Here is a 27,305-nt window from a genome sequence, read left to right as displayed (position 1 = left end):
TTGGTTGGAAGGCATCTGTTAAGGCAACACTCTGTTCTACAAAATCCAATTCTTTTTCATAATCAACAAATAATCACAGTGGGATCTTGTGTTCTCTGTGTCTTTTAGTCAATTGTATAATGGTAAAAATCTATTGTATTGTGGAATATTACTTGAGGAAATGTACTTGTTTCTGTAAGAAAGTTTCTGAAAATGCTTTTGATACGCATGTAGATAATTCTTGTAAAATATGTGAATAGATGGGGAAATAGATACATTGGGTTGGTAGTTGGTTGCATAGTCTTGACTATCCAAGATTTTTTCACAGTTTGGTACTTTTTCTTCAGATACATTCTGACCCAGTCTCAATAGTACTCTCCCAAATATTACCTCCAGTATGGATTTCCTATATATACTTGGTCCAGTCCAGATGTTTTTCTCATCTTTCTTCTCATGCTAATTCTGCAGTGGCTACAGAGGGCTTTTGTTGCCAGCTCCCTATCTTTTCATCTAAAGCCAACTTTTGTCCCATTAATGTGGGCCTCTATTCTTTGCCTCTTTTCATTTATTCTTTTCTATCTCAGGTAGAATATCAGAGATAGCCTTACCTTATGCTCCCACTATAAAGCAATTTAACATTCATCTCCACCAAGTTCACTTCTGATTTTAACATAACTGATATCTGAATTGCTACAGATTCCTCTTGGCCCACCTTCAATCTCTTCTGAGTTAATCAGGTCAAGTGGAATGTTGCTCCTTACTGTCTGGTTTCTAACTCCCAGATTTCTAGTACTCAATATTCTGACCTTTTGAAACTTCATTCCCTGAGCCATTCCTGCTAAGTTTGGAACAATGTTTATAGAACAATACAGGGGTATACAGGTAAATGTTTAACATCCAGATTTTTAATTCTAAACTGCATTAGTAATACTTTTTTTTTAAGTCTAGAAATCCATAAAATATAAATCCAGCCCTGATTTGTAGTGACTGGCAATTCTGGAGATATAAATGCTCACACTGAATATTTGTCACTCCCAAGCTTAGTTAGTGCTGGCACCAGCATACCTTTGCTTGTCCCTGATTAACAATCCTGAAAATGGACTTTTCAGAACTGGTTATGTTAGGTGCTTTGGTCCCTCAACTGATGTTGCTCCACTGCAACAGTCAGGTGACCCTTATAGCTCTAGCTATAATAGCACTTCTTGGAGAAAATGATCACAATTAGTATGAAAAAAAAAATCAAACCTGGCTTGGATTGCTAGAAGATATTTATATTGAAAACTATTTAGACTATTTAGTGCCAAGGTGAATGTGAAAATTTTATATAGTATTCTGACAATATCTCATGTTTTGATATTTTAAGTATAATAGTTATTAGTATATAACCATGATGTTTAAGCCTTTGTCAATATTTGTGTCCTTTTGTAAGGGAGGAAATAAATAATTATTTAATACCCGATTTATGTTCTACATTGAATTCCTTTATGCTATTTGAGATATCCTAGCTAGAAACCAAACCTAAGCTTTAAATAGTTCTTCCTAGGGCACTGAGACTAAAATGTAAATAGACAAAAGTGGTTTGACCTGTCTTTGTATTGTTTTCTCAGAGCTGAATTGGGGTCTGCTTATGTGATTCTGAAAGTAGGGGAGCCTAGTTTGGGATATAGGATTAGTTATAGGATGTATCACTATAAAAGTATTCTTGGAAAACTTAAGGGAAAAGCAATTGTTTTAATCTGAGGGTGACAAGGGAAGGCTTCTTGAAGATTTGAGATAGCCTTTAAAAGGAGATGATAATGTCTGCAGTCAAGGCTGCTTTGAGGAATGAGCATGCCCTTGGTGTGGCTAAGGAAATGTCTGAGACTGTAGAATCAGGCTGAATCACTAGTAGGTCTTGGTGAAGTCACCAAACTTTTATTTCAGGTGCTCAAGGGAAAGTAGACTAGATAAAATCTATGAGGTTCCTTCTAATGCTAAATCTAGGATCCTATTTTCCTAACATTGGTTGGAGTGTAGAATTGTGAAGCAGAGTAATTGAAATAATGTTGGGTGTGTAGGTTAGAGTCCAACTGTTGAAGATCTTAATGCTCAGTGACATTTTCTTCTACCTTTTTATTCTATAAGCAAAAAGCACTCACAGTTTTTGACAGAGACATGGCACAACCCGTACTGTGCACTGAGAAGGCTATCTTGGTTTCTGTCAGTGGTGAAATTCCTAAGTAGTACGAGCTCGTGAAGGATTAATAAAACTTCATATAATAGGGAACTAGCCAAAGAAAGCCTAGTTCTTAGGACCATGCACACATGTGTTGCCTGATGATGAGACTTGAGACAGGGAGACCAGTGCTGTGGCAGGGAAATGATGACGAGAGGCTGAACAGGGAAATGTCAGAATTTCTGTGTGGGAAGCCATGAATGTGTAAACACCTTGAGAACTACAGAACTGGTAGTCATAAAAATGATCTTAGGACAAGTAAATCATTTCAGAACAATTTGGAATTCTTCTACACAAAGTGATGGATTTTTATATGGAATGAGAAGCAATAGATCTTCTATCTAGACTCTAGTACATTGGGTAATTCAATGCCATATGCTGTTTTCGTTATCTAGCTAGAAATGTACTGCCCTTCTTCCCGCCCTGCTCCAATGCTATTAGTTGACTCCACAGCTGGTGGCAGAATTAAGTTATTATTAATTACATTATCAACTAAGAGTGGGCAAGTGTTATCTTATTGAGGTTAGTTCTTGGTTTGGTGTCATATACCATAATATATAAATAAATTGAATGGTTTAATTAGGAGGGTACTTATTAAGTTCATAATGTTGTGAGGGTTATTTAGCAATTAATTTAGTATTAGTGTTGGACCTAGCAGGAAGGGCTGGAGGATTCCAAGATGGAATGAAGGAGCAGGAAGTGGGGCTTGTGCTCTGAGAGAGACTCTATTAGTGGTTGGCACAAACTGTTGCTAGCCCTGGGAGATCTCAGAGTTAGGGAAAAACTGCATCCAGATTCCCTGGGATCTTGAGAGGTGAAGGCTTTCGGCAGTGGACAACAGACCTGCAGAGCAGCACCAGCTGTGATCTGGTGGACAGCGTTGCAAACTCACCTTCCCTACCTGGGTACCTTGGATCACCTGTCCTGGTGGAGTTGGCTCCTGGCATCCTGAGACCATCCTTGGATTTACCGTGAGATCCCAATTGAAAGCCATCCTCAGGCCCTTTAGCAGAGCCAGTCCCACAAGAAGTAGTAGATCAATATAGTCAAACATCTTGTAGCTGAAGGAATAAAAAAGGGATGATAGCCACAACATGGTGATGCCAGAACCATGGGTTTTCCTCTCTGCTTTTGCTGTGAATTATTTGGACAGTGCAAGTCTGATGAGAAGGGCGTCACCTTACTAACAATCTCGTGTTTCCCTTATGAAAAATATCCAGCCATATGGTACTACCCCAAGGACTTGGATTCACTCCTCTAATAGACAATAAGAATTCACTTAAAGCCATTATGGAGTTAGCCTTTTGGTATCCTCTAGGGGGAAAATGGAAATATGAATATCTCATGCATTTGGTCTTTGCAGTTGATTATATCTTGTTTAGTATATAACCAGTTTAGTATCTGTGTACAGAAGACTGAAAAACCCTTATGATTTTGGAGAGGACATTGAGGAGTTGGGTCATGCCAATGGACACACAACCAATATGTCAGAGATGAGACTTGAAACCAGGTCTTCCTTACTTCAAAACTTAAACTCTATCCCCTATGACATATTTCCCTCCTGATAAGTGCAAAAGGAAGTTGTAAAACAGTGCTGTTTGAGATCTGGAAGCAAATATTAATATTAATCTGGGGTCAGGGGTGTCAGAGAATGTGTTTTGGACAAAGCAGGATTTAAATTGGGCTTTAAAGAATACTAGGAATGCAGGAGATACATAGAAAACAGGAGGAGGCAGGCAGGGAATTTCAGATATAGGTAATGGCCTGAACAAAGATAAAAAGAAATCAGAAAATTCTTCAGGTTTGGGGGGACAGAATTATCTTCTCTGACTAGAGCATAGTGAATGTGCAGGATACTAAGAAGATAAATATTCTGGGAGCATAGGATTCCTCCAAGAAGAGTTATAGCAGTTGCTAACAGTGACTAAGCTTTTGGACCCAGAGATATACAACAAAATGGGTGAAAAACAAACAGGTAGATTGGAGATGGAGGAGGTTGAAAATGTGTATCTTGATCACCAACTGGGGAAAGAAAAAAGACTTTCCTGCACATGACCAGCATGGTATTCATATACTGGGTGGAAAATGGCTAAATGGCCTATATTTCCTTTGGACACATGCTGGCAAGCTGGTGGCTGTTGTGGATGTTATCAATCAGAACTGGGCTCTGGCGAATTGGCCCTGCAGTGGTATTGAGACAGGATATGCCTTTCCTACGTATACAACTCAGACTTCATTATTTCCACATAGTACTTGACAGGAGAAAGTCCTGGCTGTTTGGGAGAAAGAGAATATTTGTTCAAGATGGGCAACTTACAAGATGGGTCAGGAAGATTAAAGCTAGAGAAAGAAAAGCCAAGATGACAGATTTTGATCATTATAAAGTCATGGAGGCAAGGCAAATTAGAAAGTCATCAAGCATGAAATGAAGAAACGCTTAAGAATCATCTGCCCCAAAGGCACTCCTACAACGGGATCTACCCAGAAGACAGCACCTGTCCCAAAAATCCTTGCCAAGAAGACCCTGGCCCTGAACATCTTTTTCTATATATCTAAATATACCTATCTTGAAAGGTACAATCCTGGAAGGCAGATATCTCAAAGGCCAAAAAATAGGCTGCTGGGAATAAAAAGAAAATTATCTTTAATGTACTTATGCAAAAAGAAAATGTATGAATTGAAGATATGTTAGAAGGTTTCTGGAATAGTTTGTCTCTGCTTACAATGTAATTAAAATTGACCCATGAAGGTCAATACAGAAATGTAAGTTCCATATTGATATTTACAGAAAGTATTTCCAGTATATAAGCCTCAGCATGTTGGTTCACATTTAAAGATGAAGAGCAGGAGCTCTGATCCAGTATGCAATTATGTACAAAATCTTTCAGTGGAACAAAATACCAAATAAGGAACTCTGCAGAACTTGGAGATGGTTTGAACATTTTCTATCATGGATAAAGATCCTGGGCAAATCTTGTAGTAAATTTACAGGTTACAATAGATAGACTGTCCAACCAACAGGTTCTATTCCTATGAAACTACAAACATTGAAATGGGAAGTAGAAAACACTACAAAATAAGCCAATAGTCCATCTATTAGGTCAAAGAAAAATGCTGAAAAAAGGAGGTAGATATAGAGATAAAAGAATAATGTTTGTTCATTATGTACTTTCCATTAGCATATGAGTATAATAAACTTTTTGGACCAACATGGTAGATACTTCTTGAATAAGATTGAAATAGCTTTTTTTACAGGACATCACACATTAAGAATATAGGAAATTGTAGCTAGGAAAACTTGAAACTAATATATATATGATGTGACAAGAACTGGGACTAGCATGTTGGTTTGGGGATGGGAAGGAAGGGTAAGATTTTAGATACACACTGAAGAAGAAAAGAAATTGGCAACATTTACAATAGAATTTTTGAGATGAATGAAAACTTGTGCAAATCTCAAAGTTAGTAGAATTGGGAACAGAATCAAAAATCTTGACCCCAAGCAGCAATGTTTGAGATTTTATATGGATGAGATTAAGTTTTTCACCCATTTCCCAAGCTTTATTATTCTTTAATTCTATAGAACATCTTGGTTAGTTCCATCCTTACATTTCCATTTTTTGTAAATGTTCTTTTACTTTCTGGTGCTATTAAGGTATTAATTTCATTGCTACCTATTAACATCACAGTATTATACATAAACAAAAAAGAAAAATCAATTTAGGAAAATAGCTTGTTCTGAGGATTTATATATATTGGCCTATTAACTGAAATTCAGTAAAGCGAAAGTGGCAAAGCTCAGGCTTTAAAAATGAGGACTCATTATTAAATGGCATTCTAAAAAAAAAAAACCACTGCAATTTGTACTTGTATGTTTAAATACATACCTAAGCCCACCCAAGTGCTTTAAATTATTTAAATATATAATAGTTTCTTGCCTTTTTATAAACTTATTTTTTATACCTATGTATCATCCATTGAAATTTGACCACACTCAGAAATAATTTCATAACTCAGTTATATGTAATTATTTCTTCTAATTTTTTACATATGCATAACAAGTGCATAATTTTACAAACTTAGCTTTGGTTGAGTTTTTTTTTTTTTCTAGACGTGTCACCAGTAGCTTTATTTAAATAGATAACTCCTATAAATCAGTTCATTGTGGGGAAAAGCACCATTATATTTGGGCATTATGATAACATTTCATCTATCTATATCTAAAATATATCATCAAATGATATAATATAGGTAAAGTACCTTGTAAACCAAAAGTGCTTGTATATTAGCTATCATTAGTATTATTTTGCAGTTCAGCTTGTTTTTGCTTCACTTCTCTGTCAAATGGCAAACTAATGTGAGTGGTCAGTTTAAATTCAAGAACTATAAGATTTTTGCCAGGGGATTCCCTTTAGAGCCCATCTCCCAAAGTAACACCATGAAATAAGTACAGTGAATAAGTCTGGAGTTTTTTGTTTACCTTTTGTCCACATAGCCCACTGTAGGATATAAGCTCCTAAAGGATATGATGGGTTCATTTTTTTTGTCTTTGTTCCCTCAAGATTTAGCACAGCAGAAGCAATGCACATTTTTAGCAGTTTTCCTGGAATGTACAACTAATTTCATGAACTCCATATGTCCAAGTCCATACAGATTGCAAAGGTTGGGGAATATCAAATTTATATAAAGGGCCGCTAGATACTGAAAGGAAGATTAATAGAACAAATGAATGAATGAAAAAAAAACTGTACAAAACACTATACTAAATGTTGGGGATACAAATGAAAAGCTAAAACAAGGTGCTAGCATTTTAATGGGGGAGACAACATATGAAAGGTTTCGCTACCAGTAATATGGAAAGGTCTCTTGGTCTTTAGGGTGCAGGAGCAACTGAGGTTTAAATCAATACCTTATACTATATATGAAGGTAAGTTCCAAAGGGATATGCAATTAAGGATTTTTAAAAAGGCTGCATCATAAACAGATAAGAGGAGCAAGGGAGAAATTATCTCTTGTATTTATGAATGGGGAACGAGAACATGATCTTGTAAGGGATAGAGAAGGTCACAGGATAAAATGGAGAATATCTATAACATAATATTAGAAGTTTGCACAAACGAAAAACATTGCAAGTTTAGGTTAGAAAAGAAATATTTAACTGAATAGAAACCTTTGCAACATGTTCCTCAGCTAAGGATTTCATTTCTAATATATAAATATACATGTACAAATAAATATACACGTGTGTGTATATACACAAAATCAGTTCCATATAGTATATGCACTTTTCTAATTATTAGTAGTTTTAAGCAGCTTTCTGCATGATTCTTGATAGTTTGGATTTTTTTTCCTTTGAAAAATCATTATTGGCAAATGGCTCTTAATCTTATAAAATTGAATCAGTTTCTCATATATTTTGCAAATCTACTAGAGAAGCTTGTAAAAATAGTTTACCTGATTACCTGTTTCTTTCTAATTTTGGCTACATTAGACTTATGTATATAAAACTTTAAAATTTTGTCTGACTTTTATACATGATCAATGTGAAGAATGAATCAAATTTTTTGTCTATCAATCAGCAACTTTTAAATTAATCAATCAAAAACTTAAAGTACCCCCTACCTTATACTAAGTAAAGAGAGTTGCAAGTACTTACTAGAGTAAGCTCACACCTCCAAAGACTATCGCCACCAAGGAGGGCAGTGCTAGGCAAATTGAAATACTGCGATTGGTTCCCGTAAAGTGGAGAAGGGACAGGAAGTGACATGGAAAAAGGACTATAAGAAGTCCTGAACTTCCTGTTCAAGAGACCGCTCCTTTGGTTTTCTCCTTTGATCTTCTCTTTTGCACTTTGGAGATCCTGTGTGGATTTTCTGGGTGAGGCTTTTCTTTGTGTTGGCGGAACCCTTGATGAAGACACCACCAGATCCTCTAGCTGAAGATTATCAAGCCCTGCTGGGGCTGAGCTGGACATGGGAGCAGCACTTAGGGTGGTAGGGCTAGACAATTCTCTACCTTCTTCTTACATTAATGAAGGGTTTTTTTTTTGTTTGTTTGACTATATTTGTCATAAGGAAGGTAGGAGAGAGAGAAAATACATTTGTTTAATCTAATGTTTGATTGCAGAAAATCATTTGGCTTGATACAGTAAAGCAGAACCTCGGTGACTGACAAAAGGTTATTTCCTGTGGATATTTGAATGTCATATGAGATTCCTCTTATACACAAGATACTTTGGTCAATCTTCCTTTGATTACCAGTGTCAAACAACGCTCACAGCAAGGAAGTATATTCTTCACAAAGTTGCTCATCACTGTCATGGAGAGTATCTATTATAGCATCTGAATAAAATAGGGATTCCTTATGGATGTTGTGAAGTCATCTTGATTCTCCCTTTTGCAGTTGTTCTGATTAGCCTCATAATACTACACACTACTCAGTAAAATGCATAACCATTCAAAAGTGACTTAGCACTCCACAAAGGAAAAACCAACAGTATTGGATAAAGAATATCTATTCCACAGATTATATCATTCTATGTTAGTCTATATATCTTCTGTTTAAGATTATATAGATAGATGGGTTTTGTTCCACAATTGAAAAGACAGAGAAACACAGGGAAGGATACTTTTGAGAAACAATATTGTGTTTTCAGTGATCTCAAGTTGCATACGGAAACAAAAATTCATGTTATTTGAAATTTAGAACTGCCCTGTGAGATAAGTATGACATATCATTATACCCATTTTACAGAGGGAAAAAACTGAGATTCATTGTGGTTTAGAGCCTTGATTGGGTCACATGGTAAGTGTGAAAGTTGGGAGTTAAACCTAGATATCTACAAACCCCAAATTCAGAACTTTCTGTTGTATCCTGATGCCTTTCTTGGGAAGCAGTTTGAGGGCAGGGATACTTTCTTTGACTTATTTATTTATTTAGCTATGGCAAACACATAGTAATCACTAAATAAATATTTATTAGTTGATTAATTAAGACATTATGAGTAGAGCTTGAATGCATTTGTTAATAGTGTTTCTTTGAATATAAATACTGGCAAAAGGGTATATAATCTTTTTAAAAACAAATTCAAAATTATATACTTTAAAAATAAATGCTTTTCCCATAATGCTAAAATCTTTTCTTATTTATTCTTTGACTTTTACCTAGTTAAAAGAGCAAATAGCATGTTACTAATTTTTATTATTTTAATTGCAAAACATTTAAAATACTCTTTTTAATGAGAATTATACACCTTTTCCAAAACTTTATACAAATTATCCTAGAATTTATCCAAATTTAGTTAAGGCTTTCCTTAATGGTAAAAAAAATGAAAGACTATATTTTAAATATCTAAATTAACTATATTTTTCATTAATAGATTTGCTGTTTAAGTGATTTTGTTTCTTCTGTATATTATAGAAAGTAGCTTGGTGTTGCCACATTTGAACAGTTGGTGGCTCCAATGCTTTGCAACTACCCTGTAGTCTGATGGCTAAACAAAAGAACTTTTTTTGGGTGCATTAAATTATAGAGAAAAATCTCACTTGGAAGAATGCATTGGGATATTGTTAACAACTAAACATTAACTTGCAGTTAAAATTTCAAAATAACAAGCTTGTTCTAAACAAATGACTATGTGTATAGATTGTTTATAAATATTCATAAATTAATTTTAATATAAAAACAAACTACAAGGTGCCTTCACTTTATAGAAAAGATGAATTATTGTAAAATTATTTCTAAATTTCTGTAGAGTAAATTCTGTTAAATGAAGTCTATTTTTTTTATTGACTTTTATTGGAAAAAATGTCTCCCAAGATACTTAGCAAGAATGGAAAGAGCATCAGATTTAGACTGAGAGATCCTGATTCAGTGCTTGGCTCTACTACTTAATAGTTATGTGACTTTGAGGAAGACGCTTCACCTCTCCAGGTTTGTTTGCTTCATATATAAATTGAGGGAGTCAGACTAGAAGAGGTCTGATGCCCTTTCTTGTAATTCTAGAGAAATTGTTTCTGAAGTACCTTTAAAGTTTAGGATTACTTTCCTTTTAGAAATTTTCTCTGTGTAATCATTGCCTCATGATCTTTAGGTTGTCCATGCTTGGGACTTCTCTAGAATCCCTCTCAAGACTCCTAAAACTTAGCTTCCTACAGGCCTAGAGATGGGAGGTCCTAGGTTCAAATCTGGCCTCAGACACTTCCCAGCTGTGTGACCCTGGGCAAATCACTTGACCCCCATTGCCCACCCTTACCACTCTTCCACCAAGGAGCCAATACACAGAAGTTAAGGGTTTTAAAAAAATAAAAAACTTAGCTTCCTGTCTTCTTTCACCTAGTAAAACAAAGTTATAGGATCATATATCGCCAGTTTTGTTTTTGCACAATAAATGTCAGACCTCAAAATCTATAAACTGAATTCATAGCAATTCAGCAAGTTTAAATATTTAAAAATCAAATATTTCATTATAAATTTAAATGTAATAAAACTAATGAAACTTATATTTACAACTTATTCAACTTTAGACATGACTTCCAACATTGCCAGTGATTATAACTTATTTTAGATTTTATAGATTTAAGCAGATAGAAATACTATAAATTTCTTTTTTGATACGTGGTATTCCCTCAGCATGAACTCTGATTGTAAAGATATGCTTTAATTTGTCCAATTTTAACACCATGACAAATATCTTATTAGGAATATGATGAGAACTACAAACTATAGAGCAACCGTTTTGGAGAAGAAAATAAAATAGTTGTGTCTATATCATGCCAATTTTAGTTGGCTAATTCTCTTTAAAAAGTGGTTTGAGGTGATTTCTCTTCTACTTATTTCCCAGTAGTAAATAACAAGATTTTAAAAAATATTCTGCTTCTTCTGTGCTGGCATCTTTAAGATGTGGAAGCTTTAGTGTTGGTTCCATGGGTAAGTTTGTCACTGTGAATAGAGCACTGGGCTTGGAATCAAGAAAACTCATCTTCCTGAGTTCAAATCTGGCCTCAGACATTGACTAGCTATGAGAACCTGGGCAAGTCATTTAATGCTGTTTGCCTCAGTTTCCTCCTCTGTAAAATGAGCTGAAGAAGGAAGTGGAGGACCACTTACAGTATCTTTGTTAAGAAAATCCCAAATGAAATCATGAAGAGTCAAAGAAGAGTAAAAAACAGGTGAATAGTAACAGAAAGTCTTGGTGACCCTTTCTGTTCTCTGCATTAGTGCCATATGGGGGGAAGAGATGGTAGGATGGGAGAGGAACGTTCAGAGGAACCAATGATGGATCATTACAACAGATCCACAGAGAAGTGAACCTGCTGGTGTCTCTCTTCCATTGTGCTGAAGGTATGAGAAATGGATTCTGTGGGTTTGCAGGGCAGATTCTCATTTTTGGGGGGTAGAGAAGGTAATTGCTTTGGGAAATGGGTGGTGGGATTGTTTACTGCTTTAATTTGTTATTATTTATACTTTTCATTTTTTTTAGATAAATGTCCTTTGCTTTACTGTTGTAACATGTTTTATTAAACTTGGGTGGATATTCAGGGTAGGATGCAGCTCAGTGGTGCAGTGGTTGGAGCACTGAGCCTGGAGTCAGCAAGACCTGAGTTCAAATGCAGCCTCAGAGACACTGACTAACTGGGTAATGCAGGGTAAGTTGCTTAACCTTTTTTCCCCTTAATCCCAATGGAAAAGGAAATGGCAAATTACTCCAGTATCTTTGCCAAGAAAACTGGGGATCACAAAGAGTCATCACAGTGGAATGACTGAACAACAAATGAGAGATTTGGGGAAATGGGATCAGCTGGATCTGGGAAGACCTGAGTTCAAATCTGGCCTCAGACACTTACTAGTTGTGTGGCCTCTGGGCAAGTTATTTAACCTTTGCCTGCCTCAGTTTCCTCATCTGTAAAATGGCATAACAACACCCTCAGGGTTGTCGTAAGGTAATACTGGTAATGTACTTTGCAAACCTTAAAATACTATGTATGCCAGCTAGTATGATGATTATGATTATTATTACTGGTTGATATTGATTATTATCCCAGGAGTATTACAGATGTGGGAGTAACCAGCAGGGAGTCATGTTAAGGGACCCTGGATGTAACATATGATGTGTATGAGTATATAAATAAGTATATGTAAATACATATATGTTGTTCTAGACTTGTGATTTCTTTAGCATGGAGAACTCCAGTCTGGAAATTAATCTTTAACTTACTGTCTTTTTTTTTAGCCCTTCTGAATTTAATCAACACTAATGAATTAAATCAATACTAATTATTAGTTCCAAGGCAGAAGAGTGGTAAGGGCTAGACAGTGTCTCACACAGCTAGGAAGTATTTGAGGCCAGAATTGAACCAGGGACTTTCCCTTCTCTAGACCTGACTCTCAGTCCATTGTACCATCTAGATGCTCCTGTAACTTACTGTCTGAAAAATTATTTGGGGCACTGAGAATTTAAGTGATTAGCTCATTGATATACAATTCCTGTGTGTCAGAAACAAGACTTGATTTCAAATCTTCTTTTCCTACAGCCAATTTATGCTCTAGGGTGTGTTGCCTCTTACTATAATAAAATAGCTTGATTAAAAAGCAGACTAAATTGGTATTCCAAAGAGGTTAAAGAGATTAAAGTTAGATAAAGAAAAGAACCTACCTTTACGAAAATATTTATCTTAGCTTTTTTGGGTGTGTGTAGTGGCAAAAAAAAAAACAACAAAAACTGGAAACTGAAGGGATATGGATCATTTTGGGAAATGGTAGAACAAATTGTGTTATATTGTTTTTAATAGAATACTATCATGCCATAAGAAATGACAAAGAAGAGGATCGTCATAAAACTTGGAAAGACTTACACGAAGTGATCAGAACCAGGAAAATGTTATACAAGGTAATAATATATGATGATCAACTGTGTGTGATAATATAGCTATTCTCAACAAGGCAGGGATCCAGGACAACTCCAAAGGATCCATCACAAAAAAGAATATCCATTATTGTAGAAGGAATAGATGGAGTCCAAATGAAGATTGAAACATACCATTCTTCATTTATTTTTTCCATGAATTTTTCTCTAGTGTCTGCAATATGTCTTGTCACTACGTGACAAACATAGAAGTATGTTTTGTATATTAATATATGTATAGCCTACATCTTATTATCTGCCTGAATTGCAAAACGTCAAAAAACAGCTATTTAAAATTGTATCAATGTGTAATCTGGAAAAAAAAATTTTTTTATAGCAAACTACTAGATTGAAAACAAGATTTTTACTATTGGGGTGTAGATAAGTTTAGAAAAAATTGTTCTTAATTTAAATAGGTAACCTTATAATGCATGTGACTGTAAGTCAGCCTTTCTCAGACTAAACGGTTGGTATAGTCGAGTGTAAGAAAAAGAAATTGTGAGTGATCATGGAGACCAGAGGTCTGAGCAGCTGGTTGTTAACAGGTGGTTGTTAGAGCAAACTGAGTGAATTGGCCTCTTTTACTTTCTGGCTCTTTCCCCAGGATTCTATCCTTCTCAATTTGCAAGATCGGCTTCAGGGCCAAGAGAAAAACAGAATGTGCCTATTTTTATGTTGGAGGGGATAAATTCATTCAAAAGAATCTTTTTGACTGCCAGTAGCATACAAGACGTCATGACAAGATACTGGTTAGCCCACAGAGAGGTCATGAGATTTAGAGAAAAAAAAAAAGATTGAGAATAAACATTTAGGATGTAGTCTTAACAAACTAACTGTCCCTGATTACTTCACTACATGGAATATATGAATATTTTTTATCCCTAATCTGGAAAAGGCTTTACTTTAAAAAATATAAAACAGGTTCACCTTAAAAAAAAGGAGGAGGAGGAGGAACAAGCACATCTGGTAAAAAGAAGTGAGATACACTATGTCTGCTCTCTAATTCAGGAATAACTATCCAGGGAGGAAAAAGAAACAAAAGGCAACATGCCAGTAATGATTCCAAATAATACTACTAGAAAGACATTTCAGGGTAATGATTAGCAGCTGGAATTTTCAGCTGGCAAGTATATACCATCTGTGGCCACAGCTGTTAGAGCTGCTTCTGGACGAGGGAAATGGGGGGTGGGGGGGACCAAAAAGCAAATCTAGATTCAAGGAAAAAAAATGAGGATTTAAAAAAAGTTAGTAGGCTAAGTGAGTAAGGCTTATAAACACTCAGAAAATGCCCTTTCATTTTCACAGAGTCAAAGAATTTGAGAGTTTTAAGAGACTTCTGCAGCTGTGTAGTCCAACCTATAAACAAAGGAATCCCCAACATAATGTTTCCAACAAGTGATTGTCCATCTTCTCATTGAAGACCTCCAAGGAGAGAGAACAGAACACTTCTGGAAGCAAGCCATTCCACGTTTGGATAGCTCTAATCGTTAGGAAGTTTTTCCTGACACCAAGCCTAAATTGATCTCCATAACTGACACACATTGCTCCTGGTTTTGCAATCTGAGGCCAAGCAGAACAATTCCTTTTTTTGCACATTAACAGCCCTTCAAATTTTCATATTTTCTCTCTACCCTCATTTCCTTCAATGAACTGATCCTCCACTGTTATGAACTCAAGGCTCATTACTATCCTGATTGTGCACCCCTCTGGATATTTTCCAGCTTACCAATATCCATCTTAAAACTCAGGTGGCAACAATTGAACATCATATTCCTTAGTGTTTGACAAAGGCAGAATACAGCAAAATTCTTCTCTCCTTATTTTGAGAAGCTGTAACTCTTCACAGAGTCCAAGATCAAGTTATCTTTTTTTCCTGAATTTTTTTATTTTATCTTTTTTTTAATCAATCAGTAAACATTTATTAAGCGCTTACTATGTTCCAGGGACTGGGCTAAGCACCAGAAATACAAAAAATAAGCAAAAGACAGTTCCTGTCCTCAGAGTGCTTACAATCTAAAATTCTGGCTACATTTTCACACTGCTGGCTTCTCCTGATCTTGCAGTCCTCTCAAATCTCAGAATGGCTTCTGTTTGTACATGTTTCCCCAATCTTATATTCGTGTAGTTGATATTTGTGCCCAAATGTAAGATTTACCATTTATCTATATTAAATTTGATTTTATTAGTTTCATCGCAGTGTTCTGAGAGTCTGTAAAAGATCCTTTGAAATTCTTACGTCAACTGCAGCTTGGATGGTGCTACCATCTATCCAAGTCACTTTATCCAAGTCACTGATGAATTGTTAAAGATCAGAGAGCTAAGAACTTATTTCTGGGATTCTACTGCAGATCTCCTGCCACCTTGACAATGAAACATGAACTGCTTAAGAGGTTAGCCATCCAACCATTTCTGAATGTGATTGTATCATGTTTAATTCCTATCTGTCATCAGGTAGTCATTTAGCAATTACGATGTGCCTACTGTGTGTCTATGGGATATCCATTCTGAGATGTCTAATAGGCAGCTGGAGATGTGAATTAGGAGATCAGGAGAGGATTTAAGACCAGACGAGTAGACCTGGGCATCCTCAGCTAGAGATAATTGAATCCTTGAGAGTGGATGAGTGAAATCAAGCGAAATAAGTATAGAGAGAAGGGAAGAGAGCCTTGGGGGGAAACTTGGAGATTTCATGAAGAAGATCAAGCAAAAGAGGCTGAGGAGGAGCAATCACACAGATAGGAACGGTCGGTAGAGAGTGGTGTTTGGGAAAGAGAAGAGGATTAGAGGATGCAGGGAGGCCACCTTAGAGGGGTACATACTAAAGGAATTAAGTATTTTAGATGGGGACACCTGCCATCCTCGATACCTACTAGCTGTGTATTAACATCTGAGCCACCTACTTCACAGGGTCATTGTGAGGGAAGAATCTGCAAAATCCTTTGTAAGCTTAGAATGATTTATAAATGTAAGCAATTATTATGCGAAGCATATAGACATCTAGATCTAGGCTTAGTAGACAAAAGCACTAGATCAGGAGACAAGAATACTTGAATTCAAATCTGTCCTCAGACACTAGCTGTATGATCCTGGGCAGGTCATTGATCTGTTGTTCGCCACAGTTTTCTTCATCTATAAAATGGGGATAAAAAAGCCTCTTGATTCACAGGGTTGTTGTGAGGATTAAATGATCTAGTCATTGAAAAGTGCTTAGGGCAGAGCCTGGCACATAGAAGGTGCTATATAAACGTTGACTACTGTTATTGCTTTTGTATAAAGCATAAGCTAAATTTGCACATGTAAAATCTCAGGTTTGCTTATAGAAAACAGTTCATTAATTTCCTTCATTGCATTTCAATAATCCTACATTGTTCATTTTAAATTTTCTTTCCTTTTTTTTTTAAACCCTTACTTTCTGTCTTAGGATCCGTACAAAGTATTAGTTCCAAGTCAGAAGAGCGTAGAGGTCTAGGCAGTTGGAGTTAAGTGCTTTGTCCAGCGTTATACAGCTAGGAAATGTCATATTTGAGGTCAGATTTGAACCCAGATTCTTCCATCTCTTAAGGCTGGCTCTCTATCCATTGAGCCAACTATTTATCCCCCATAAATAGTTTTTTTTTTAAAGTAAATAATCTCATGTGATCTTCACAATAGATGACAATTTTCAGGATATCTCAGAAAAGGGAAGATTTCATAGAATGAGAAAGATCTTGGATAATATATTTTTTTTAAAATCAGTGATCAGGAATAAATCAGCCACTGCCAAATAATGCTTACTTTTCTGAGTAAATCAGTAGTTCCTTCTTCATGAAGTTGTATCTAAGAAGTTTTTCCCAACAAAGAAAGACAGTTAGTGGAAATCAGTGGCTTTTGAGGATTACTTTTAGTGACATCTTCATTTTCAAAACTGACCAAGGGATGGAAGCAAATGTAAGATTCTGGCATTATTGTTTGTTAATTACTCCCAAAAAACTAAAGTTCCATTTTAAAAGGCCCATCTACAAAATATTTTCCATGTACAAATTTTATTATCAAACAAGAAGTCTTAATAATTTCAACCACTATCAATTCAACAAATATCTAATAAGTATCCTACAACGCACTATGTTTTATATAGGCACTGGGGTTTTAATTATGTAGAGGGAATTTCATCCCCTCCCCCTCCTGGATTGCTGACCCAGTTCATCCCATTTTTTACATGCTAGTGTTGAGTCCATGGATGTAAGTAAAAGGGTGTGGGTGGACCCCACCCATGGCTCTACTTCCCTGAGCAGGCAGGTGAGATGAACAGAGAATCCTACAAGATGAGTTACACTTGGTCAGACTTAGAGTAAGAAAGAGACTTTAAATCTATGCTTATCTGCTTTTTCTATTTCAATTGATTATTAATAAACTTTATAGAAAATAAGAACTTGGATATATTAATTTTAATCTAACACTTGAAGTGACTTGTACGAATGTGAATTTTATGGAACCATAAGAATTTCTAGTAATTTTCTATAAGTGATCTTCTAAATTAGAAGAATATATGGGAAGCACTAATTTTACAATTTTTCTAGTTGATCTCCCAGAGCCTTTTCATAATTTATTCATATTTTTACTATTCTATAATTTTTACAGCCTAGCTACTGTATTTTAGGCACTTCACGGAGTGATTCCAAAACCAAATAAATCATAAATCCTGACAGACCTGGATGAGAGTATGGTAAAAAAATAAGGGCTGACCTGGAATCAGAGGAAACTGATGAAGGTCGTGGTGAATATACCAGGTGGTGGGAAGCACCCACCACTAGGTATTTTGTAATAGAATCAAATGGTTAATGACTCCTTTTTATGAAGGGTGCTTGGAATTACAGTTCATCCATTAGTCCTTGAGAATTCTGAAACTTATTTAATAAAAATTGATGCCTCTGGTCCCTAATAGTTGGCCTTTTCTTTTACAGTTTGAATAAATATATTTCAGAGTTTTCATTTTTATAGAAAGCATTCTATTCCTATTTTATGTACACAATTATTGGATCTGAACTTAGTGGAATCTCCTTCCAGGCTGTTAATTCAATCTTGGAGAATGGTTTGTATTAAAACTTCAGAAGAGTTATGTTTATTAGCAATGATCATTAAGGAGTATCTAGATCAGTAGTATCCAGCTCAGATTGAAACTGGGGAGTGGAAGGATTAAACCTAAACTAAAGGACTAAAGATTTCTGTAGGCTGCTTATTGACTTAGAAAACCATATTAACATTAGCTATATTCTATTCTACTTTATTTAATTAAATATTTTTCATTGACATTTTAATCTAGTACCCAAGGGTCCTGTATAAGACACCGCTAATGTAGATTAAAAAAAAAAAAGATAAAATAGCTAGAATTAAGGGATTAGATTTGAGAAGCAGAAATGAGAATGGTATAAGTCTAGTAGTAGTTCTAATATAATATGAGGAAGTACCATAATTAGCTTCAACTGAATAGGTTATGTCTGCTTTAGGGTATTTATTCCTCTACCTCGTGATGGCTAGCATTTCCATACCTCAACTTGCCTAGTTTTTTGTTTTTGTTTTTGCTAGCTTGGCCAACCATGGCCCCTTGGGTTAGACTCTCCGGAACTTATTGCCATAGTGCCTACTCTCTCCAGTCCTACCAAATCTGTCTTGCACCCTACTTCCCTTTCAACTCATATGGGGTATAGCCCACCTTCTCACACCCATGGTGAGTTCTCTTCTCTACCTGTTGCCACTCCAATCACTGACACTAGCACTGTGGTCCAACTTCCACCAACTGGCTTTGTTCCATGTGAAAAACTTCTTAGTTATGGCTTCATTAAGAAGAAACTACTGATCTACTCAGGGCGAGCAAAAGGCCAAAAGAAACTCAAAGGAATCCTTAATCAAGGTTATGATGAAATCATCTAAGAACTAAGAAGGTCATTTACTATCCATACAAGCATTTGGTGATAAAGTCAAATGTTAATGGTCCCTTTTTGATGAGAAGTACTGAAGTGATAGTCCCACTCATCCTGATATTTTAAAAGAGTCTAGGTTTGGGGTCTATCTTTAATAAGCCTTTCTTCTCCTCACATTTTGAATAAACTGATTCCAAACTCATTTTTATAGAAAACATCCTATTCACATTTGCAATACAATCCTGTGTTAAACAAGGTTGCTTTCATTATCTCTTTCAAGGATTCTTCAATAATTTTAAGATCTGGATGGTAAATATTTTGTTAGGAGAGAGGCTTTAGGGGGTGGCATTTGACTTTATGCTGAATCAAAAACTTTATAGCCAACAAAAAAAATAAGCATAGTGGGATACTGTATGCTTAACATTTTTCAGTGATTTGTGTGATAAGGATGTGGACTGTTGTATAATATTAATTATCAAAAAGCCTATCTATTCCTTACTAATCCTATAATCAAGCACAATTTGGATATATGATCATTATTCTCAAACGCTTTATGTAGATGAGAAAATCAACATAGATTAGTAGCTGATATATTCTCCTATTGACTTTGGGGGGGGGCATTAATAGGGTTCAAGACTTTTTCCTCTATTTTTAGTATATTCTCCTTCAGATATTTAAGAATTAATCTCTCCATCCCTCCATAACAGAAGATTTCCTAATTCTGTGACTCAATTCTGTCCATCCAGATAACTAGTAATTTTCCAGTAGTATTTAGAGGAGGGCCATTTAATCCCCTTGCAAGCACATGGTTCAAAATATTCAAAGGATGAACAAATTTATTTGCAGATCAAAGGAAACAAATAGGATTTATATTAGGGCTCTTAGGAAATTATGAGAAATATCTATAGACAACTCTTTCCCTCAAACATCTATATCTGTTAGATAATGGTAAATATGTTGCAGTATAGGGACGAAAGTTTTCTGATGCTTGTATTTGGAGAAAAAAAAAAGGTTCCTGTTAACAGAGATCCTAGATTCTATCTATGACTTATATTGATATGTTCGTAAATAACATCTTAGATGGGCTATATCCTGGAAAAAAACATTTATTAAATACAAAATTAAAATGTACATTGGAGACTTGGGAGAAATTTTACCTCCAAATAAAAATGCCAGTCTCTCAGATTTACCCTAATTCATATGGTATAAAATAAAAATCTTATGGGTTTTTACCTAAGGAATTTTATCCCCAGTTTAAAAAAACTAGCAAAACATACACATGACAAAACACTTATAAAGAAAGGAAATATAAAAGGGTCATTCCTATTTTCTAGAACCCTATTTGAGTTTGGCCTGAAATAGATTGAAATATAATTGGGAAATATTAACAAAATAAAAATGCAATAAAACACGTGATATATTTTAAAATTAAGAAATATGTGGTTGACAGGGATCCTTATCAATGGATTAGTGTCTCATTTTTCCATATGATTTGACACCATTGTAAATCTAAGGGAAACTGTGCCAGTTGAAAGTTTATCATTTGAACTTTCCCCATTTTTCATTCAGCATTCTACCAACTTCAGAGTGACTGGTGTCTAGCCAAGTGGGGGTGCTGTTTCCCTCTAGAAAGGACAATAGTGAAGTAGTTCTGGTAAGGAGAATCAAGCCTCCTCTCAGCCTTCATCACTCTCCTTTCTAGAGGGGAATGGTACCCCGACTTAGCTAGTTACCAGTCTCAACTCACCCCCACTTTCCCAGGAAGGCAACAGAAGACATACAAACAGAGAAGTAAGAAGTAATTTCTAAGTATAGAAATTCAGTCTCAAATTGGGAAACTATTTAGAGTAGGGGAAACTTCAGACTTCCCAGCACAGGATTCTTTTTTTTTTTTTTAAACCCTTAACTCTTCCATCTTAGAATAAATACTAAGTATTGGTTCCAAGGGAGAAGAGTGCTAAGGGCTAGGCAATGGGGGTTAAGTGACTTGACCAGGGTCACACAGTGAGGAAATTTCTGAGGCCTAATTAGAACCTCTCATCTCTAGTTTGGTTCTTTAAACCACTGAGCCATGTAGCTGCCCTCTACTCCCAACCCCAGTACTTGCTTCTAAACCATATGCTATAAATCTTGGGCAAGTCACTTAACCTATATGAGCCTTTAGCCCCATTCCTGGCTGGAATATATTCAGAGATTAATTATTTCCCATTATGATCACTTTAAACGTTCTTAGGCTTGAGGAATCTTAAGGAAGTTTTTTAAAAGCAGAGATATCACAATGCTTACCCACAACACTTCTAAGTACAGATTTTAGGGGTAATCTTACATAAAAAGAAATTTGGACTCATATGGGTCAAGTGACTTCCCAAACTTGCACAGGTAGACAGTAGCAAGGGGTAGAATTTTTACTCTAAAATCATTATTATTCATGATTCACAAGGGAAGTTTTTTCCTCATCTATGTTTTCCTTGTTCTTTACTCTTATTTTTAAATCTGTAGCTTAAAAGTAGGACTTCTGCTTCAGTATTCTTAGCTAATATAAGGGAAAAGTCTTTTTTTTCTATCTATACCCTACTAACACACTGAACACCCAGTTTCACTATCTTGGGGGTGCCCATCTTTCATTCAGGGTCATTGTTGCTTTCCACTGATTTATTTACTGTTTGTCTTATAAATTAATTTTTGGAGGAGGTATTTTATTCTGTACCTTTTCATTTTTTCACCCCAGAACTGCTACTGTACTTTATTTTTTTAGTCAAGTATATGCTAGGAAATGTTTTTGATCCATTTTTGTATGTATATGTGTGTATTGTATAGATATTAAGATATAAAACTCCAAATAAACCAAATGAATTGATTTTTTTGTGCAGCTTCTTAAATGTAAGTAGAGAAAATTTGAACTTTATTTGGTCACCAACTGGAAAATATTTTGGATTTGAGCATGAGTGGCATAGCCAGGTTCATACATAGGGAAGATTAGTCTGGCTGTGGAGTAAAGAGAAATTGGGAAGAGAGATAGGAAGTAGAGGTAGGAAGATCTACTTCTTAGGATCATCTTGCCATAGTACAGATTAGGTGGTAATGGATTAACATTTTAGGGTGGTGGCCATAGAAATATAGAAGAGGTGATGGGGATGGAAGATATATAATGGATATAAGATGGGTATAATTTGGTAGCTGTTTGAGGGAAGAATCAAATTTTATACTGTTTCAAACAGTAAATGGATAAGTGGTAGTATTATTGACAGAAACAGTGCAATTAAAAGGTAGGAAAAGTACAAGCACGAAAAATATATTAAAACATGATTTTAGGAATGTTGAATTTGAAGAGACAGTAGAATATTCAGGGGAAGGTAGGAGATGAGGATCTAAAGCCAAGGGAAAAGATCAGAGCTAGAAGCAGGCATTAGGAAGTCATCTGTATGATGATATTATTTGAAGCCTTGGGATAGAGGGAGAGAGAGGGGAGGGAGAGGGAGAGGTTGTGAGTTGATGGTATCCATCTGAAATGTTTATCAAAAAGTTGAAGATGAAAGATAGAAGCTCAGTGAGGACGGGTCTGAAATGAGAAACCGAGGGAGTAAGATCAACACAGAAGTTTGAAGTCTCCTGCTCTTCCCTATAATAATGATTATTTTGCATTTACATAGGTAGCACTTGTCTCACTCTCCTTGTGACCATTCTCTCTCTGAGCAACAGAGCTTTCGTCTCATAGGACCGAGAGGGAAAGTAGCAACAGAATATAAAGAAAAAGACGTGGTCATAAGAGAGGAGTGCCTCTTTCAAAAAAAAAAAAAAAAAAAGAGGGATGCCAAGATAGTATGGAAGTAACATGCCTTTACTTCTCTAGGGATTGCTATCGATGTACATGCCCTGTACCGTGAAGATGAAGTGGCTAAGGCAAGAAACAGTTTGAAGTCCTTGTCTATGACAGCACAAGTGTGAAACCAAGAAAAATATCTGTGGGAACATCTATCTTCTGACTCCAGATCCTTATGTTGAAGAAGGAATTAAGATGTTTTATAGAACCTTTGAGTTTTTGCCTGGTGACCAGACCTTTTGGAATCCTGAGTCATACACTGAATTTTGAATCCTCTTTCTCCTGCTCAAAAGCAGCTAGGTGACACCGTGGACTGATATTAGCCTGGGGGTCAGGAAACCCAAATTCAGATAATCTGGCCTTTGTGAGATTATTATCTGTGTGACTCAGGCAAGTCATTTAAACCTCTGCCTGCCTTTTCTTTTCTTTATCATTTCTTTATCTGTGAAATGTAGGAAATAATAGCACTTATTGCCTCCCTCCCCAGTGTTTTTGTGAGGGAAAAAATGTGATTCCATTTGTAAAGAATTTACCATAGTGCTTGGTACATAGTCACTGTTTAATAAGTCTTTTCCTCCCTCCCTTTTTCCTTCCATCCATCCATCTGTCCTTCCTTCCTTCTTTTCTTCCCTCCCTTCCTTTCTTCCCTGAAATGTGACTTTCCTAGGACTCCTAGATTCAAAAATAACTTCTCCACTATCTGAGAGCTTCTAGGATCAATGAGAATGGTTTGGTAGATGTTTTACTATGAATTGTTCATAGCTTTTATTTCAGATATGCTAAAAATAACGTCTACATTATTAAAATGTCTACAATAGGATCCTTATAGCTAATTCTCTGTGTCTCTTTACCTGTAATATTTGTGGAGGAAAACAGATGTGTTTACTAGAAACTCTACTATTTGCTATAACCCCCACTTACCTTCATCTATATTTTGAAGAATCCTAGAGAGAACTCATAGGACTATCATTGTTCATTGAGTTCATTGTTCCTACTGATATAACCTAAAGATAATGATGTCATTAAGGTTCTGGCAATCTCCCTGGTTATATCTTAGTTTGCTTCTGCTCTCAGGTGTATCTTGAACTACTTTCTACATCGACTATTCTTGATTGACATTGCCCACCCTTGGGTGGCTAATTTTTGGTTTAATTAACTTGTATGTGTGAGTTAAATTATGCCTATTATAAAGATATATTGCTTTTTTTTAGCTTCACTGACTTATTTGCCTCTTTGATAACCTCTACTGCTCAAAGCAATAAACAGGACCATTTCTTGACTCTTAAGTCTGGAATACAGTCTACTATGTAAAGAGTATGGAGAAAGAAGACCAGAATATTGAGGATTACACTTTGAATAATGGTCATAATTAGTGTTCAAGAGGAGGAAGGGAAACCAGCATTAGAAGAGAGAGAGGATAGGAGCATAAGGATAGAAACAAGATTAGTGTGCTAACAGCATAGCCAAGACATGAGAGAATTTCCAGATGGAGAGAGCAGATAATAGTATGAGATGTTGTTTCTAGTACTTTGCACTACTAGAAACTCTAGCTGTAGTAATGAGAGCAGAAAAATATATTGAAAGAATTAGAATAGGCAATGAGAAAAGAAAGTTATTCTTTGGAGATGGTGTGGAGACTGGGATCTGGAGATTGAGAACTCCAGAGAAGCAACCAAAAAACTAAAAGAAATAGTTAACAATTTTAGCAAAGTTGAAGTATACAAAATAAATCCATATTTGTCATCAGTATTTCTATTTACCACCAACAAAGTCCCAACAGCAAGGGATAGAAAAGGAAATTTCATTTATAATAACTGTAGACAGTATAAATACCTGGGTGTATGCCTACTAAAAGCAAACCCAGATATTATATGAACACAACTACAAAACACTTCACACAAATAAAGCCAGACCTAAACAATTAGAAAAACAGTTGTTCATGGATAGGCTGAGCCAATATAAAAAATGACAATCTTGCCAAAATTAATTTACCTATTCAGTACCATACCAATCAAACTAGCCAAAAATTACTTTATAGAGTTAGAAAAAAATAACAAAACTCATCAGGAAGAACAGAAGACCAAGAATATAGAGGAAATTAATGGGAAAAATATGAAATAAGGAAGCCTAGCCATACAGATCTCGAACTATACTATAAGGTAGCAATCATCAAAACAATCTGGTACTGGCTAAGATTAGAGTAGAGGATTAGTGGAATAAGTTAGGTAATAAATGCATAGTAGTTAATGATCATAGTAACCTAGTATTCAATAAACCCAAAGATCCAAGCTTTTTAGGGAAGAACTCACTATTTGACAAAAATTGCTGGGTAAACTGGAAAATGGAATAATAGAAACTAGGCACAGACCAACATCTCACAACATACACCAAGATAAAGTCAAAATGGATACTTGATCTAGAAATAAAGGGTGATACCATAAACAAATTAGGGGAACATGAAAAAGTTTACCTGTCAGATGAAGGGGTAAGAGAAGAATTTATAACTAAATAATACACAAAGAACACTATGAAAAATGAAATGGATAAGTTTGATTACATTAAATTAAAAAAGTTTTTTAGAAGCAAAATCAATGCAAACAACATTAGAAGGTAAATAAATTGGGAATAAATTTTATAGTAATTGACCATATAGCAATATATGGTCAAAGGCTAACAGTTCTTAAAGGAAGAAATTAAAACTATGCATAGGCATATGAAAAATGTTCCAAATCACTATTGATTAGAGAAATGCAAATTAAAACAACTCTGAGATACCACCTCACACCTATCAGATTGGCTATGACCAAAAAGGATAACGATAAATGTTGGTGGGTATGCAGGAAAATTAGAACATTAATGTACTGTTAGTGGAACTGTGAACTGTTACAATCATTCTGGAGAGCAATATTCCCAAAGAACCATAAAACTAAGCATACACTTTGACATTGTTATACCACTGGGTCTGTATCCCAAAGAGATCTCTAGCAGTTCTTTTTATAGCAGCAAAGAATTGGAAACTGAAGGTATGTCTATAAATTGGAGAATGGCTGAGCAAGTTATGGTATATGTTTGTAATGGAATACTATTATGCTATAAGAAATGAAGAACAAGATGAGTCAATAAAACCTGGAAAGACCAAAATGAACTGATGACAAGTGAAATGAGAAGAACCAGGAGAAGCCTGTATAAAGTAATAGAAATATTATATGATGATCATCTGTGAAGGACTAAACTATTATCAGCAAAGCAAGTTTCCAAAATATCCACAAGGGATGCATAATGAAAAATGCTATCACCAGCCAAAGAATGAATTGTTGGAGTCTGATTGTGGATCAAAGCATTCTATTTCCCACTTTATTTCCTTCATGAACTTTTTTTTATTATATGTATAATATGTGTCTTCTGCTATGATATAAGCAATATGGAAATATATATTACATGCAACTCCTGCTATAACCTATATCAGACTATTTACAACCTAAGAGAATTTGGGGGATAGAGATAGGGAGAGAACGTGAATCATAACATTACAGAAAACAATTGTCAAAAATGGAAAAACAAATTTTAAAAAACTATTAGAAAACCTCAAAAAAAAAAAAACAACAACCAACACATGAGCTGGGGCCCTGTCTTAGAAAGACATTATAAACATTGCCCAATTGTGCTGAGATATATGAATACCACTCTAGGGAACTCAGGAAAAAGGTTGAAGAAAGGGAAAAAAAATTACTGCCATAGAAGGAAATGATGAAGTCTGAATTCAGATTAAAGCATATCATTTTCAATTTATTTCCTAAATGAATTTCTTTCTAGTGGAAAAGATGTCTTCTTTCACAATTTGATAAACATGGAAATATGTATTATATGATAACATATCTTGGGGAGAGTGGGAGGGAAGAGAACATGGATTGCAAAATGTCCAAAAATGATTACTAAAAACTGTATGGACATGTAATTGTGTCAAATGTAACATGGAGGCAAAGGAGAATGGAAGAGAGAAAGGGCCATTAGTTTTTTTTAATACTTTTTATTTTCCAAATTATATGTAATAATAATTTTCACCATACATTTTCCAAAGTTATAAGATTCAAATTGTCTCCCTATCTCTCTTCCATCTCCCCTCCTGGAGATAGTGAGCAATTTGATCTGGGTTATACATGTATTATCTTGCAAAACATTTCCACATTGGCCTTTGTTGTAAGAGATTATTTCATATAAAACCCAAACCCCAAAATAAAAACACAAATAAACTTGTGAGAAGAAATAGCATGTTTTGATCTTCGTTCCAATTCCAACAGTTCTCTCTCTGGAAATGGATAGCATTCTTTGTCATAAGTCCTTCAGAATTGTCCTGGATCATTGTATTGCTGGAAATAACCCTCACAGTTGATCATTGTATAATATCGCTGTTACCATATGCAATATACTCTTGATGCTACTTATTTCACTCTATCTCTGTTCATGTAGATCTTTCCAGCTTTCTTTGAAATC

Source organism: Gracilinanus agilis, chromosome 3 (assembly GCF_016433145.1).
Source record: "Gracilinanus agilis isolate LMUSP501 chromosome 3, AgileGrace, whole genome shotgun sequence".
Classification (NCBI taxonomy): Eukaryota; Metazoa; Chordata; class Mammalia; order Didelphimorphia; family Didelphidae; genus Gracilinanus; species Gracilinanus agilis.
The sequence above is the reverse complement of the archived record's forward strand: the minus strand, read 5'-3'. Positions refer to the sequence as shown.